This window comes from Equus caballus, chromosome 3 (genome assembly GCF_041296265.1).
Source record: "Equus caballus isolate H_3958 breed thoroughbred chromosome 3, TB-T2T, whole genome shotgun sequence".
In the NCBI taxonomy this organism is placed as follows: Eukaryota; Metazoa; Chordata; class Mammalia; order Perissodactyla; family Equidae; genus Equus; species Equus caballus.
Window position 1 is genome coordinate 43,484,504 of NC_091686.1, and position 15,927 is coordinate 43,500,430.

The following is a 15,927-nucleotide window of genomic DNA, read 5'->3' on the forward strand; positions in this document are numbered from 1 at the left end:
ACTGAGATCCTGAGTTTAGGACAGATTTCTCCAATGGCAAATGCTTCTTTATTTTGTCTGGAATGTAACTGTGGAAAAAAACGCTCAACTTATGGAATCTCAATTAAACTATTAAGCTTATCAAAAATAAATCTGCATTACTTTGCATTTCTGATCTTATTAGAACAATGACTTTATTAGTAAACACTTTTTCTCTCCTAAATATTCATAAATCACATGGGCCTCTAGACTATCACTGGGGATTGATATTATATTTGTTATCATATAGGTTTAAGGCTATACCTTTCCTCTATTTCTGGAAAATCACGATATTTGCCAAACTTTGCACCTTTTGATTTTCCATGATTTCTCAATGATTACCAACAGTGATCTCTTTGTTTTAATGACCTGGCATGTCATATGATTGTGGCTACAAACTTGAATTCATTTAAAAGAGTGAGATGGTCTTTAATCTGTTCCAGGTTTCCAAATCCTTCAGGTTGCTTTGAGGTTTCTGGTTTGAACATGCTCCGCTTCAGAAGAGGCGGAGACAAAAGGGCTCTGCCTTTGTCGTCCACGGTATTAGAGCAAACCTCCCAGCAGAAGTCCCGGCCCCTCTTTATTCTTCTAAGTCCAAACATGAGGAAGAACTCCCTCTGCTTGGCTTCAATATTTTCCCCAAACACAGGCCAAATTAACACAACTTTACAAATCCTTCAGAGCGTCTGCCTGGTGCCAAACACAAGGAGACACACACAGACACTTGCCACTAATGTCTGTTGATGTTTGGCCATATCGGTCTGGTCACCCCTCCTTCGGGCTTCTCTATATATTCTTTCTATGAGCTCATAAGAGAACTTACTTTTTCATAAAGAAGTAAAATTTCCTCTCCATGTTTTCTTATTGTGATTGGAAAGTTAAAATTGCATTGGTTTGTGTTTATTATTGGATTATGTTTATTGTTTGCTTGAGATTACTGTTACTATTTAATAATCCAAAATGAAGTCTGCTTATTATTGTTAGTTCTACCTTACGAGAGAGGAATTTTTATGCAGGGAGGGAAAGAACGTCTCCTGTGTTACTTTTAAAGGAACAAGCTCTCATGATATCTGGATAAAGGAAGTCCCTTCTCACTAATTATCTGGTGTTTTTACCCGTTTTTGATACTCATCAGGAAGGCCTACTCCACATTCTTCTGGTGGGCTCTGCAGAGTTGGTGCTGCCGCCACATCTCTGTCCTCTCATACGCTTGCCCAATATGCTTCAACACGCTACCACTCTCAGCTTTTCCATTTTCATTTATCCATTCAATAAACATATACTGAGAGTCTCCTTTGTGCCAGGCACGATTCTAAATACTGAGGATACAATAGTGAACAAAATCGAGCAAAATTTCTGTACTTGTTGACCTTATAGGATAATGGAGGGAGACAAACAATAGAAATAGAAAATTGTCCAGTATGTGAATAAGTTATAACCACTGAGGAGAAAAAACCCCGGCAGAGTAAGAGGTCCAGAAGTACAAATGTAGTGAAGAAGACAATGCAATTTTAAATATTCCATGCAGGTATATCATTTCTACACGCTTCTGATTACCTACTTTTCTTTCACTGCCCTATTGCATTCATGCATCCTAGCCAGTAAAATCTACATCACTGTCTTCACCTCAATGTGACAGAAGTTTACACATAGCTCTGATTTTATATTATTGCAATATCTGCATTCTGTTAACACAGCCATTGGACTCTACCTTAGTTTCTCCTAAAACAACTGCTGATGTTTGCTATGAGATATAAACGTCATACCTAATGCCCTGCACGTCACACCAGGATGGCAGAGTTTGGCAGATTGCGGGAGGTAGCCAAATACAAAAGTACCAGGCAAGGTTGGGAAGCAACGAGGAGAGGAAAGGTAAAGGAGACAAAAGCAGGGAAGTAGTCGCTGACTTGACTAGATTGCCGTACTTGGGCTCAGAATATTCTTGTCCTGAAATGTCCAAAAGGTGGAGGGCTCTACAACCTCAAACATTCAGTTTTACTGTTTTGTCTTCCTTTTTTCCTTCCCCCGCAAACATCAGATTACAGTAGTTTTGAATTGACCCTGGGTGTATCTGCTTTGAATATTTTTTCCTTAGTCTTCACAAGATACCTCATCCCTCCCCAGCGGACGAGCATCATATTCTCAAGCAGCAGGCCAAGAAAACTAGTCTGTTCACTTCTCATGTGTGCCTTATTTTTTCTCCAAAGCCACAAACTTCAACTAGGGGAGGAGATGGAAATAGCACACAGGCTCCCAAACACTTCTGTTTCCTAGTTGGAATGAAGAATTACACGCAGATAATAAACTGATGTTCTGTTTACCTCCAAATGAGAAGCTATCAAGTGAGAAAAAGTTTATGAAAGTATGAGGTACTACACAAGGTTAACATATTGTCCTCTTACTGCTCTAGTCGATACTCCTCACAAAATTGAGCACAATGCTCGTGCATTGAAGGTACGGAGGGGTCCTCAAAAACTGAACAACAGCACCAAAAAATATTGACAACAAAGTTTTGAGTTGAGTAAGAAGATTTAGCCCATACAGCTCACTCTGGTACAACATTTCTGGGTTTTTTGTTGTTGCTGATTCCTGTTTTCTGTTGACTCACAGTTCACCAAACCATTTGGAAAGATTAATTCTTTCCAGTATAAGCACCGTATCATTTAAGCAAAGATGTGAGTTTTATCTGTGAATTTGAGATAATAATACCTCGTTGAGTTGTTTTGAACAGCGAATGCATGGCATAGCACCTGAGACATACTAGGGATGCAAGAAATATTTGCCCCCCCTGCCCCAAAAACAAATGAAAATTTGTAATAATAATCTGCATAATGATAGCAGGAAAAAATAAGGATTATCAGGGACAGACACGGCCTTCTCAGTGTCAACTCAAGTTAAATCCATTTGGCCATAATAAAAATTGTTTTAAACTGTAAGTGAAGGAAGCTTAGTCATGATCCTTCATAGTAGTAAACTCACTTAAACTTTCCAAAAGTTTTCTGATTTAATCAAAATAAGAAAGGCCCTTGGTACATATATCAACAGCGCGGCACTTCAACACCAAAAGCTCGAGGAGAAGGATGACCCTCAGCCTTCTGAGAACTCAGGTAAGCTGCTTGCCGTCCGCACGTGTGCCACGCCCTTAGAAAACCGAGGCACCTTGTCAGAAAGCTTCTGGGGCCTGAGTGCTGCCATCCGTCTGAAGCGCTTTCGTTTTTTGTCCATACTGGCTTCTTCCTGGTCCCTCTCATTCGCACAGGTGTTTTTTCCTCCTCTAGAGTTCTCAAGTAACTCTGAATATCCACAGTGCTTTGAGGGAGAATAAAGGGCTTTGGGACACATGATGGGGGACATAATTTAGTTTGGAGTCAGAGAAAGTGACACATCAGCTGAGATACAGATGGCAGAAGTTGGCCAGCTGTAAAAGGTCATCAGATATCTTAGGAAACAGGTGCAAAGGTCCAAAGGCTCTTCCCCAAGGACAGGGAGCTCATGGCATCAGAGAAGCCAAGGGAAGTCCGACATGGCTGAGGGTGAGGGAAAGAGGGGAGACGGGGGAAAGCGTACCATTGGCCACTATTGTTTTACTCTTTGCAACCCTTGTAAATAGTGAATTTCCTGGCAAGCACCATGTCGTATGCTCCTCATATAGTTTTTACCAATATGCCATACACTAGAATTTGTTGACTGACACATTGACTACAGGGAAAACCAAAATATTGAGAAGTCTCAAATAAGTTAGAGTATACACTCGCGCGTGCGCACACACACACACGTTTACTGGTTATCTACAAATACCAGGCACTATTTAACACAAATCACACATATTAATTTAATTAATCCTCTTAACTATTATCCTCATTATACAGAGGACATTAAAGCTCAAAGAAGTTAAGTCAACTTTCTCAAAAATAAAAACTACTAAATAGTATTCAAAACCAGAAAAGCAGGTCGTAAAGCTTCAGAGCTGGAGTATGCAATCACTACCCTGGGAAATATTTTCTGTTCTCTCTATGGATTGTTTTAATGCAGGCTCCGTTAAGGTCGGCTCTCCCATTTCCACCATCTCCACCACCTCCGCTGGACGACCATCTGCACTCCAGACCTTGTGTGTGAAATCTAGATCTCAGGATCAAACTTCCCACTAGCATCGAAACTGGAGCTGAAAACAAGCACTTCAACTCGACCTGTACCACACTGAGTCCGAGTTTACCTCTCAGATCTTCTCTTTCCCCTTTATCCACTGTACCAGCTAAGAGCTCCACTATTTACCCAGGTGCTTAAGCCAGGAAATTTCTGCCCCCCCATTCTCCAAATCGATTCAGCTGCCATGACCTGTTCTGTCACCTTAATGCCTCACTAACTGGACTACTTCCTGCCTCCCTCTCTGTCACTGTCTCAGTTCAGCTCCCCATCATCATTTATCTAATTGGTCCCATTGCCTCTGATATTCCCTTACAACACATTCTCCATCCTGTGGCTAGAATGTTCTTTCTAAATGTTAATGACTATCTATCACTTTCCTGCCCAAACTCTTCTAATATTCTCCATTGTCCTGAAGACTAAGTAATAGTTTGTTAATAAGACTGACTTCAAGTTCACCTCTCTAGCCTTTTTTCTTGTAAATTCTCCAGTAACATGCCATATATTTACTTTAACGTTATGAAAGGTACTTGAAGTTTTTCAAATAAATCATATTTTCTCTCACTTCTAGCTTCTGCTCATCCTATTCTTTGTGTCTAGAATGTCCATTCTTAACCTCTTCTCTCGGCTAAGAGCTGTTTTTTCGTGTACAATGACTTAACTTTAAAATTTAAAACAATTTCAGAATTCCTTTTAGCTTGCACACTTATTTACCATAAGCGAGCAATGTCGAGACACGTGTGTCGTTGTTTCACATATTTATGTTATTTTCTCAGTTCCAGTTTTCTAGCTCAACTCTTAGCACATAACAGTCTACAGAGGAATTTGGGCGCCCTGAGCTCTCTGAGAAAGAGTGGGCTCTAGATGCCCCGCAGACTAGCATGTGTCCTCTCGCATGGTTCCTTAGAGGGCTTTCCTACCACAGTGATGAAGAGGCCTGCCCGACGGCATGAAACTTTCAGTGTGCATCCAAAGCAGGCTCTGTGGCTGTGGAGGGAGAGGCTTTGGGTGATGCAGCTGCAGGCTCCCCAGCTGCCAGTTTTACTAACAGCAGACCAATACAAATGCTGAGGCTGGGAGTCACCCGGATGTTTCAGCTCTGCTGCCCGGCACATCAGTGCTCACTGTTCCTGGCCTCTCTCTGGTTCTTGGCATGCCTCCTGATACAGATAAGTATTGCTCTTACTCTCATAAAGTGCAGTTACCGGAGGGGCTCGAAACAGTACTGTAAAAACCATATTCTACTGTTCTACTTTCAGGGCTCAGGAGTCTCAAGCATCCCACGCCAGTGGATCATCAGGAGGGTCAGTAACAATAACACAAGAAAATAAAGAGGAAAAGCAACTCCAAAGAAGTACTGGGGAAAAACAGCAGTACTAATTCAACTGTCAAAAGGGGAAATTTGGAATAAAATTCAATCCTCCCTACTTTTATTAGAAAGTAAACTTCTACCTATCACCTTTATCAAATATATATGTATCTGACATATATGGCATACATATATAGAGTAGTATATACACATATATATGGTTATCACACTTTACACACTTTGAATGCTGGTCGTATACATAGTCTCACCTTACACTTCTGACGAATGAAGGATACGGTCCTTCAGGACCAGACTCCCACATTCAGTTTTCAGAACTGGCAGTTCTTCTTTATCCTCTTGCAGGTTTCCACAACTGTCAAAGTAACTCAGATAAGAAGGAAAAGTCCTTTATTCTAGACTAGGACTGTTGGAAATCCCAGGAAACTGAGGGTGATCTCAGTCAAAACTGAATGAAAAACACATATCTTTCTTCTCTTTGTCAGCTAAGAGGGTGTAGAGAGAATGGTAACCCACTAGCAATGGGCTGCACCTAGATCTTATTTCTAACACCATTTTCCAATAAAAGAAACCAGAGCTCCCTGAGAAATGGCTGATACTAGGAGAGAGGCAGGAAATATACAAGATAATATACAAAATATAGTGCCAGGAAGTAAAGAAGTGTTAAAAAAAAAAACCACAATAATGTGTATGTCAAAGAGATAAAGAAACCAACTTAAACAGCTCCCAATGGCCAAATCGACAACAATTTGAGCAATAAAATAAAGTAGTATTGGATTATAACCCAAAGTATAAAATGAACATCCATGAGTTCATAGCGATATCAATAAATGATTATGCAAAATGATTGCATAAAATAAACAAATGAGGGCGAACAGCCTCCTCATGAGCACAAGGATTCTGTACTTTATATAAATACTGTGCCCTCAAGGAGTGGAGCAGACACCTGGCCAGGCCCCTGGGGTGAGCCTCCACTGCGCGGTGACTCTGACTGGGCTGGGAGGCTTTGGCAAGGATTGGGCTGTGAAAAAAAAGAAGGTGGAGCATAAATCGCCACTCCTTAAGCAAAGACTGTATATAGTGAGTTCCTTGCAAAGAAGACAGTATGAAGTGGGGACAGGGAGTACTTTATAGTGGGGAAATCTGGCAAACGCTGCCCCAGCCAGGTGGTCCAGGATGACATCGCTGCGGTGAGTCTTGCGACGGTCTGCACCACTGATGCGACGTGACGTGATGAGACCAGCGCTCCGCCTCTGCGGTCTTCCTGCCCCAAACCCAGGACCTGTGTCCAATCAGGAAAATATATCAGACAAGTCCCTCTTGAGGAACAGTCTGCAAAACACCTGACCAGCAATCCCTAACACTGAGAAGCCATGAGAAAGAAGGAAAGTCTGAGAAACCGTCGCAGCCAAACGGAGCCTTAGGAGACATGACAACTAAATGCAGTTCACTGTCCTGGATGGGGGATCTTGGAACAGAAAAAGGACATTATGAAAGGCTAAGGATTTCTGAATAAAGAATGGACTTGAGTTAATAGTAATATATCAATGTTAGTTTATTAATTGGGGCAAATGTACTATAATGTAAGATGTTAATAATAGAGAAAACTGGGTGGGGAGTATATGGAAACTGTACTATCTTCATAATGTTTCTTTAAATCTAAAAGTATTCTAAAATATAAAGCTTATTTTTTTAAAAACTTAATGAAATAACTTTACAAGTCACTTTTTCTTCTACCTGGACAAGTGAAGGGAAAAGTCCCTGCCATTGCAATATTTAATACACAAAACATTAATCACACTAATTACCTTCATTTATCTACAGAAATAAACGCTTCATAATGCTCTGGAGAGGAGAGAACGCTGAAAGAACACCTCTCCTGGGGCGACAATCGAAGGAATAAATTAGTGTGAGTTGACCACAGAGGGAAGAGTTATATGTAGTTTTGTTCATGGCTGCATCGAACGGTTGATAGGGAAGCTGGCAGTTGACTTTGCTCTTGCTCAAGTTAATTGTGTCATTTAGAGCATATTTGAGTAGCACCTGAGAAGCTAGCTTGTCAGAAGAGATCAGTTTCCTGATTTTAGTGTTATTTTTGAAAATTGCTTTCTTTTTGATGGATTTTATTTTATCTTTGCTTCTGCCTTCAGAATATCAGACATCTTTAACATGTATTTTTATTAAAATTATGTTAAGTTTGGAGTTTGATTAATCTGACTTTAGTGCCCATAGCTGATGAGCAAGCCTGTGTGGCAGAGAGTGGCCATCAAATACTCCCTATGTCCACTGCATTCCTCAGAATCCCCTGTGCTTCAGCTGGGGCCACGTGACTGGTTTAGGCCAATGATTTGTGTGATGTCAGTCACTTCTGCATAGAGGCGGCTAAGAGCCCAGGTCTCTAAACCTCCATCTTTTTGTTCTCTCGCTATTGCAACTTCAGAAGCCATGTTTCTGGGTGCTGTTGCTGTAAGATGGTGTGGCCTACCTTTCTGAGTTATTGCATGCAGCAGATTCCCCTCCCCAAACCCTGCCAACCTGTGCTGAACATGGGATACGCATTACACTGTGTTACGCCATAAGACATTGGAGTTTATCTGTTGCTATATTTAGTGTTAATGACCTTCCTATAACTAGTAAGGAAAATTGCATATATTTTAAGAAATTAATATTACATTTTAGGCCGTCTTGTTATAGGTAGTCAGAGGTAGCTTTTGAGATTACTATAAGGTTTACTTGCCACAGACCCCAAATCACAATGCTTAAAACCACAAAGGAATATTGCAAAATTTAAAAGGCGGCAAGTATAGAAGTTCTGAGTAGGGATAGAGGTCCTTGTAGAACCCATTTGGGAAGGAAAGTGATGCTTGTCAAGCCAGGAAAAATGACACAAATTCAGAATATTGAAAGGATGTGGATTTCAGCAAAAGATTAAGATTTAATTGCACAGTATTTCCGAAAAGGATGCATCTCAGGTAGACAGGATGCGTAAGTAGTACCTACTGCTCAGCCTGATTTTCAGGAACAGGGATGGAGAAACTTAGATCATGTTGTCGCTGGAGGTAGGGAGAGATGGATGTTGACTGGATACAGTTTAAAGATTTTAGGGACTGACTATAAGACGCCATGTGTAAAACATGGAGGTATGAACAGAGAACACATTCACACTGCAGTTAAAGGCCTCACAGACCAGCTTGGGAATGCGGGATCATTAGTCATTAGCCGATACTGGGAATGGGTTTTATGGACTGAGGTTCCCCAAGAGCTATTCACCATTCACTTAATCATGCCTGATAGATGTGTCCTCAGGTTTTTTTCCTGGTAATTAAACTTCTTAACACGACTGTAGTGAGAGAGTTACTCCATGTTCAAATATTCCCCAGGGCTCTCCCTACACCAGTTACTCAAGGAAACATGACAGGTTCTATCAATTATGATGTTACACACATGAGAGGCTCAACGGCATTTGATGATAAATCGAATAACAAATGTATTGAATTTAAGGAAGACTCCTTTTTCCTCCTCCCTTCTTTTCATCTTGATAAATGATTTTTAAAAATTAAAATAGATACCTTCTCAAAAAGTAGATTACAGGCCTTGGGTTAAGGCACTGATAGTATATTTGTCTCCGTTCAGCTAATGACTAGTCCCAGTTGTCCCACTAATGAGCCAAGTGTATTTTTCAGAAAATTAACAGCACACAGAAGATTTACATTTCAATTTACATCCACAAGGCAATTTTCTGACACAGCTGTTCTCCTGATTGACTCCTTAAGAACTTTTCTTATAACTTTTTCATTACTTTGCTTTTAGAATTGCAGTGCGGGTGTTCAACTTTACTATGTTAACTTAGATAATCTGTTTTCTTTAACTTTAGAAAGATTTTTAATGCAATAAAACAAAGATCCCTATCTTCATAGTACTTATATCCTTGGTGGAGGAGGGTAGTTGGGTGGAGGCAGATAATAAATACTGCCACACAGTATTTGAGAGAGTGATAGGGAAAGAGTGAAAAGGAAGAGTTGAGCAGAACGAAGGGCAACTGGAGTGCCAGGAGAAGGGGGATTGAGTTGGCAATTTTAAGTAGAGTGGTCAGAATAGACTTCATTGAGATGACATTTCAGCAAGGTCCCGAAAAAGGCGAGGGAGTTAGGCATGATCCTGATTATGAAAAGGGTAGGTAAACACTGCCTATAAAAATAAATGGACAATGAAGAATTGTGGTCTTGGTGAACACGTATGAAATTTGGAAGAGGTTCCCTTAGGAAAGTTGTTTTAAAAAGGCCTTATAACGTCAGCGCGGTCACAGTAGTACCTGTTATGGCGCTAAATCAGAACCTTCAACTTATTGGTAAATTGTTCTAATAGTCTGTTGGTGAGTTAATGGTATTGTTCTGATTTTTGTTTCATTGTGTTTATGCTTTGGCCATGAGGCCACTCACTGGCAACATCAATCAGGAAGGCTTCTTAACCTTTGACTGTCTTGCTTTGACAGAAATGACATTTGAAACTCTTCATAAACCTAAAACAAAGGAGTAGCTCTGGTTTCTGGAATTCACTTGGGATGCCTGTGACGGAGGCTCTCACTGCTCATAACTTGCTTTCATTTCCATCAACGAGATCAAGAGTTTCTCCTTCCAAGATCACAGCATCAAGTCACTTCCCCTATTCTCCTCCCAAGTGTCTATTTCCTACTGTAGCCCCTTAGCATATCACGCACACAACTCAGTTTAATCATCCAGTTACTATCAGAGACAGAGAATGTGGGAGATCCATTTTAAACAAGTGAGTTGCAGCCACAGCCTCCTTTGCTGAATACAAAGCTGTTTCAAAAGGCTGTGCGTACCCTGAAAGCTGCCAATGAAGGTTTTATAATTCACTCTGGAAACTTCCTCATAATTAATGCTCAGACATGCTTGGCCTTCTTTCTAGCAGTAAGACATCACACCCCGTGTGCCCATGGCTCTGCCTCGGCCTCCTGGCCTCACATGGACACTGGGCAGTTTGCTGGTGGCATCCAGGCCCTAGGGCAGGGTTCACAATGATTATGTGGGCACAGTGAGACATGCTTTCAGACACAAGCATTTTTTGGCAGCAAACTGGAATGATTGAAAAGACTCAAATCACACTAAACAAGCCAGCAATAATTATAGAAAAATCCTGACTGCTGAATGGCGGTGTCTCACAGAACTTATAAACATGTCCACAGTCATGGCCCCTCAGCACTGTCCCGAGCACTGAGCAGAACTGTCTCCTGCCCTGATCAGCTGTCCACTAAAGCTCTGAGGCAGAATTGTCACTCTTCCAATCAATACGTGACTTTCCATTGCTACTCACTTGATGTTACTTCCTTAGCTCTAATGTTTGCAATAAGCTGTTTCTGTCTCTATGTTACGCTGTGATATCTGGCTCGGCATTCTCTTTAACAGTCGTCACCACAACACTGTGTACGCTGAATTACTGTGTAAAACACAGTGGATCAAAACTGCATGAGACGCTTGTGAAGAGACTGCTACATAGCAGCGAGAACCGCTGCTCTGGAAACCTCGCCTCTGTCCTCAGGGCACAGACATAATCACCTTTTGCAATAAGCCGAAGGTGCCAACACTACAGCCATACAAAACCTTGCAGCTCTTTAATATGCTTTTCCTCCGCTTAGTTGTTTTCTCTGAAAAAGAAATTACTCCCAGTGGGTGCTCTCACGCTTAACTCTTTTTCTTTTTCTTACCTGACTCTCCTCCAATTATTGAATGTGCTACCTGTTTCTCCAACATAAATAAGACTCTCAATCTTGTTTCCATTAGATTACCAAATAATCTCCCTTTCTATAGCCCTCTCCCCACTGTCGACCATCGTTTGTGATAAATTTCACAAGAGCCACTTACCAATTATTCACGACATTAGTATGTTTAGAATTCATGCTTGCATTTGAAAGGGAGCCGAGTAACTAATTCACATCATAAATTGTGAAGGCAAGAATATTCACATTTTCAAGGTATGTTCTCCAGGTGATATTATGATATCTCCACAGCACAGGCCATTTCAAAATCACAGGAAAAGGACAATAATATCAGACAGACCTATAGAAACACTTTTACTGGATCCATTGTAATGATTATTCTCATCACATAGCTTCATATTTAGTCTTATCCTGTAATTTTTCCCCATTCACAAAGCCTATTGTTTTGCCTCTTATCTACTTCTGAGGAGCAGGCTTAATTCTATTTGAAAAGAAACATCTCTCTTTCTGTCTTCTCTAGTACATGTATATCTTTCCCGGAAGAATGGGTGGTCTCACCTTATTGCTTCTTTAAGAAATGCAAAAATGTTACCAACACAGAGGAGAGATACCTCATTAAAGCAGGAAACAGCCATTCACTGGCTGACGTGTGTTATGACATCAGCTGTAATTTCATCTTCAGTTTTACTTTCAGAAGCTGTTCAAGCTGTGCTCTGTGGCCATGAAGGTGCTGATAGCTGTGTATCACAAAATGGTAGCCCTCCACTTTCTGACATACTACAATTTCTTGAAATATTTAATATAGAAATATTTAAGGAAATGGAATTACAACAGGACAACTAACCTGAAACCATAAAAAAAGTCCCCTTAGAAAGCTCCAAATTCTGACTTCATAGTCAGTAGAACTGAGAGAAATTTTATGAACACATAAAGACTGCTAACTTAATTAAACAAGGAGGCCATTAGACTGAGGTGGCTCGAATGCCGTGGCGGCCCATGAAAGCAAACCAAAATCGTAGCCTGTAAGTGCCTCAAGGTTACAAAAAGGAAACGTAAGGACAGCCCATCACAACAGCCAGCTAGGCTTTAAGCCAGAGCCAACCAATGATTTCTTTGCTTGGCTTCACTTTTTCTCTAGAAAAGTCTCTCTTAGAGTTCCTGCTAGTGGAAGGCTCCTAACCACTTCTGTTTTGACACTGCCCAATCTGAATTGATTTTTGCTCAAATGAACTTAAAAAATTTCTAATTTGCCTCAGTTTATCTTTCAACAGGACACAGACACATTCACAGACTTACAAAAATGTATGTGATATGGCCATTGTTTCAATTCTATTTAATATGTTCACTTGCCAAAGGGTTAAAGAGATCAGAGAGAGTGTGTAAAAAAGTTGAATTCTATTTTTACTGAGGTTAGAATATGATTAGCTGAAAGCCCTTTACTAGTATTTCTTAAGGGAGGTTCCACTGGCATTTTGCACAGGCCCATTCTTCATCCATCTACTGATGGCCAGTAAAAATTAAGTAGGCTCCCCTAACTTTCCTAAACACCTTCCAGGAGGCACTTGAAAGCCACTAGGAAGATCTTAAACAAACTGTGTTTTCTTTTCAGGAACATTTTAACCATTTCTAGTGATGTTTTCCTAGAACCATCTTAGTTACCTGCTCCTGAGTTGTCATGGATTTGTATTGCGTCGCCTCTGGCCCATCTGTCTGCTTCTCCCTTTCTGATTCCGGGGCTGCACATCTCTGCTTCATCTCCAGCTCTCCGGCCCACTCCATGTGAAGGACCCAACCTCTGCGACAGCTCCACAGCAAACTCTAACATGATAGGATCAATCTAGCACTCAGATTATTTCCTCATCTTGATTTGTACTACTGAGTGATTCAGAAAAATAATCACAGAAAGAGATTTAAAATCAAATTAATTGCTTCTATTAGTCAGGGTTCTCTGGAGAAACAGAACCAATAGGATGCACATATATACAGAAAAATATTTATCATAAGGAGTTGGCTCACACAATTATGGGGGCTGGAAAGTCCCAAGGTCTGTGGGGTGAGTCAGCAAGCCGGAAACCCAGGAGAGACAGTGATGGAGTTCCAGTGTGAGTCCAAAGGCCTGGGACCTAGAAGAGCTGAGGGTGTAGCTCCAGTTTGAAGGCAAGCAGGCATGAGACCCAGAAAGAGCTGTTGCTTCAGTCTGAGTCCAAAGGTAGGAAAAAGCCAATGGCCCAGTTCAGAGGAGAGTCAGCTTTTTTATTCTATTCAGGCCCTCAACTAACTGAATGAGGCCCACCCGCTTTAGGGAGGCAATACGATTTCTTCAGTCTATTGATACAAATGCTAATCTCATCCAAAAATACCCTCACGGAAACACCCATTTGATGTTTGGTCAGCCATCTGAGCACCCCATGGTCCAGCCAAGCTGACTTCAAATCAACCATCACAATACTCTTGCGAGTCAATAAAACTATAGTGATAAAATAGTTCAAGAAAAGAGCAAAGGATAGTGGTAGAAAGTTAAGCACAGAACAGCGTTTAGCTAATCTAATTTGATCTACTAAAAACAGGATTTGGCGTTTTCTTTTTCCGTGTTTTCAGAGGCACTCTAGTCCATCTGCACAGACCACGGGTGAAGCTGCATAGACTTCCATGTGAATTGAATCTTTTGTGACGGGCTGCAATACTTTTACGCAGAAAGATCTTCCGTCAGATCTATAGTGGTATAAGTTGTTAGAGAACACACCAAAAAAGGTGAAGTGTGCCCTTCTGGAGGACGGAGGTACAGTTTAGTGCAGTGTGAAAGTGTGCAAGCTACAGCTGCACCGCCTGGGATCAAAGCCCAGCTCTGCCTCTACCAGCTGTGTGATCTTGGGCAGCCACTTAACCACCTTGTGCTTCATTTGCTCATCTTTAAAATGGGGATAATAAAACACAGCTCTTATTATAAAGTAGTAAAAACAGCTACCAGTACATAATACGTTCTGCATAACTTTTTGCCGATTTTATTATTTCTGACTCATACTAACTTGCTCTTTTGTCCAAAGTACTTGACTGCTTGCTGGAGATAGGATATGGGATTACACACATCCAGAGATACACAGATACACGCGGAGAGAGTGCACGCACTCTAGGACAGTCACTGTGCTGGGCATGGAAGGTACAACGGTGAACAAACATACACATTTGTGGAATTTACAGTTCTGTGGGAGAGACACTAAATATCCACGTATATTAACATGTCATTATAAACTCTGATATGTTCTCATCAAATTTACAGTGATAAAGCAAATGGATTCTAGGCTTGAATTTATTAACGTATTAATTATATTAATACATGACTGTGTTATGAAGATATATGAAACCTAACAGTAAGTGGAGGTTTATATTTATAAGACGTGATACTGAGCATGGCATGACAAATTTCCATTTTTTTTATAACTAGATTTCAATTGAATTTTATCTTTTAATGAAAAATATTCAGAACATTTACTGCTTTCTGAAATTACAATGTTTGTTTATTTACTTCTCTCTCCACAACCAAGCAGAACAAGTACCAGGAAGAGCTAGGACATCAGCTAAAAGCTGCCGAACATGAGTCTTTACTACTCTCGGCAGGGCCACTTCAATTTTCCTCTGCACTGAAGACCTCTATCGACTTAATAAGGAGAAAGCCAACTAAAAGAAAATGTCATAAACATACTCATCCCCTCTCTGAGGGGAGTTTAAGGATAGCCTGTTGAAGAAAAAATTCAGTGAATATGAATTCTGACATTTACTCACTCAGTGGGTATTTATTATTAAATTTTGATCACTCTGGCCCCCTTTGTGCTGATACAAAACCCGTTGCCTTTCTCTTCCAGTCTTATAGTCTATGCTAAAACTGGAAAGAATCATTGTAATCATTACGGAACTCATGTAGTGAGATGCTAACGTTAGTAGGTTCTTATTATTTTTATGGCTAGCCATCTTTTTGGAGGGCATTTGATGAGGATTCTGGCTCCACAGTTCACTAACTTTCCAATGTATGAGCCTCAGGTTTCTAAAATGTAAAATAAGTGGCAGTTCCTCAGAGAGTAGTGGAGAAATGGAATGAGGGAATGTGCACAAAGCTCACAGCCCAAGCTGTTATATAAAAGTCCTCAGCACACCACCACCTCCAAGCCCTCTCGCCCCCACGGCGCTGTTGCGATCGAGCTGCAGGCTCTTTCAGCAAAGCGGTCCAATGCTGTGGTAATGAACCAGATTGCCTGGATAATTGGCATTCTCCCCACCAAATGCAAGATGGATAGATTCAATACAGGCCTAAGCAGCTACCCACTCTTGTAATAGAGAGCTCTCCTTAAGGAAATGGATTAATTGGCTTACTGATACTTTAGTGAGAGCCAGATTTGAATAAGTGGACTCGACAGTACTGAGAAAAGCAAATTAAACACCAATAAAGGGAAGAATGTGCTTGCTTAGGCTGAAATCTCAGCCATAGGCTCGAACCAAGGATGTGAGTTGAAGATTTGTCAATGTGAGTGGACGTTAATATCTGACAGATGAAAAGTGCTGTGATTTTTTCCCTGATGGTTCACTTTCTCTCCGAGACACTCACACCTGCTGGAGGCTGCGTGTGTGTCCCCCTCCCCAGGAGATTTTCATCGGGGATTCCTAACCATTTGTGACGAAATGCGTCTGACACAGAACCGTGCTTCACTCT

At 40.9% G+C, this 15,927-nt stretch overlaps 1 protein-coding gene across 9 annotated transcripts in view; it reads right to left on the reverse strand.

The window, feature by feature from the left end:
- The window catches only part of BANK1 (B cell scaffold protein with ankyrin repeats 1), a 313,664-nt gene that overhangs the window by 145,305 nt on the left and 152,432 nt on the right, over window positions 1-15,927 (reverse strand). The gene's annotated exons all lie outside the window — the stretch shown is intronic.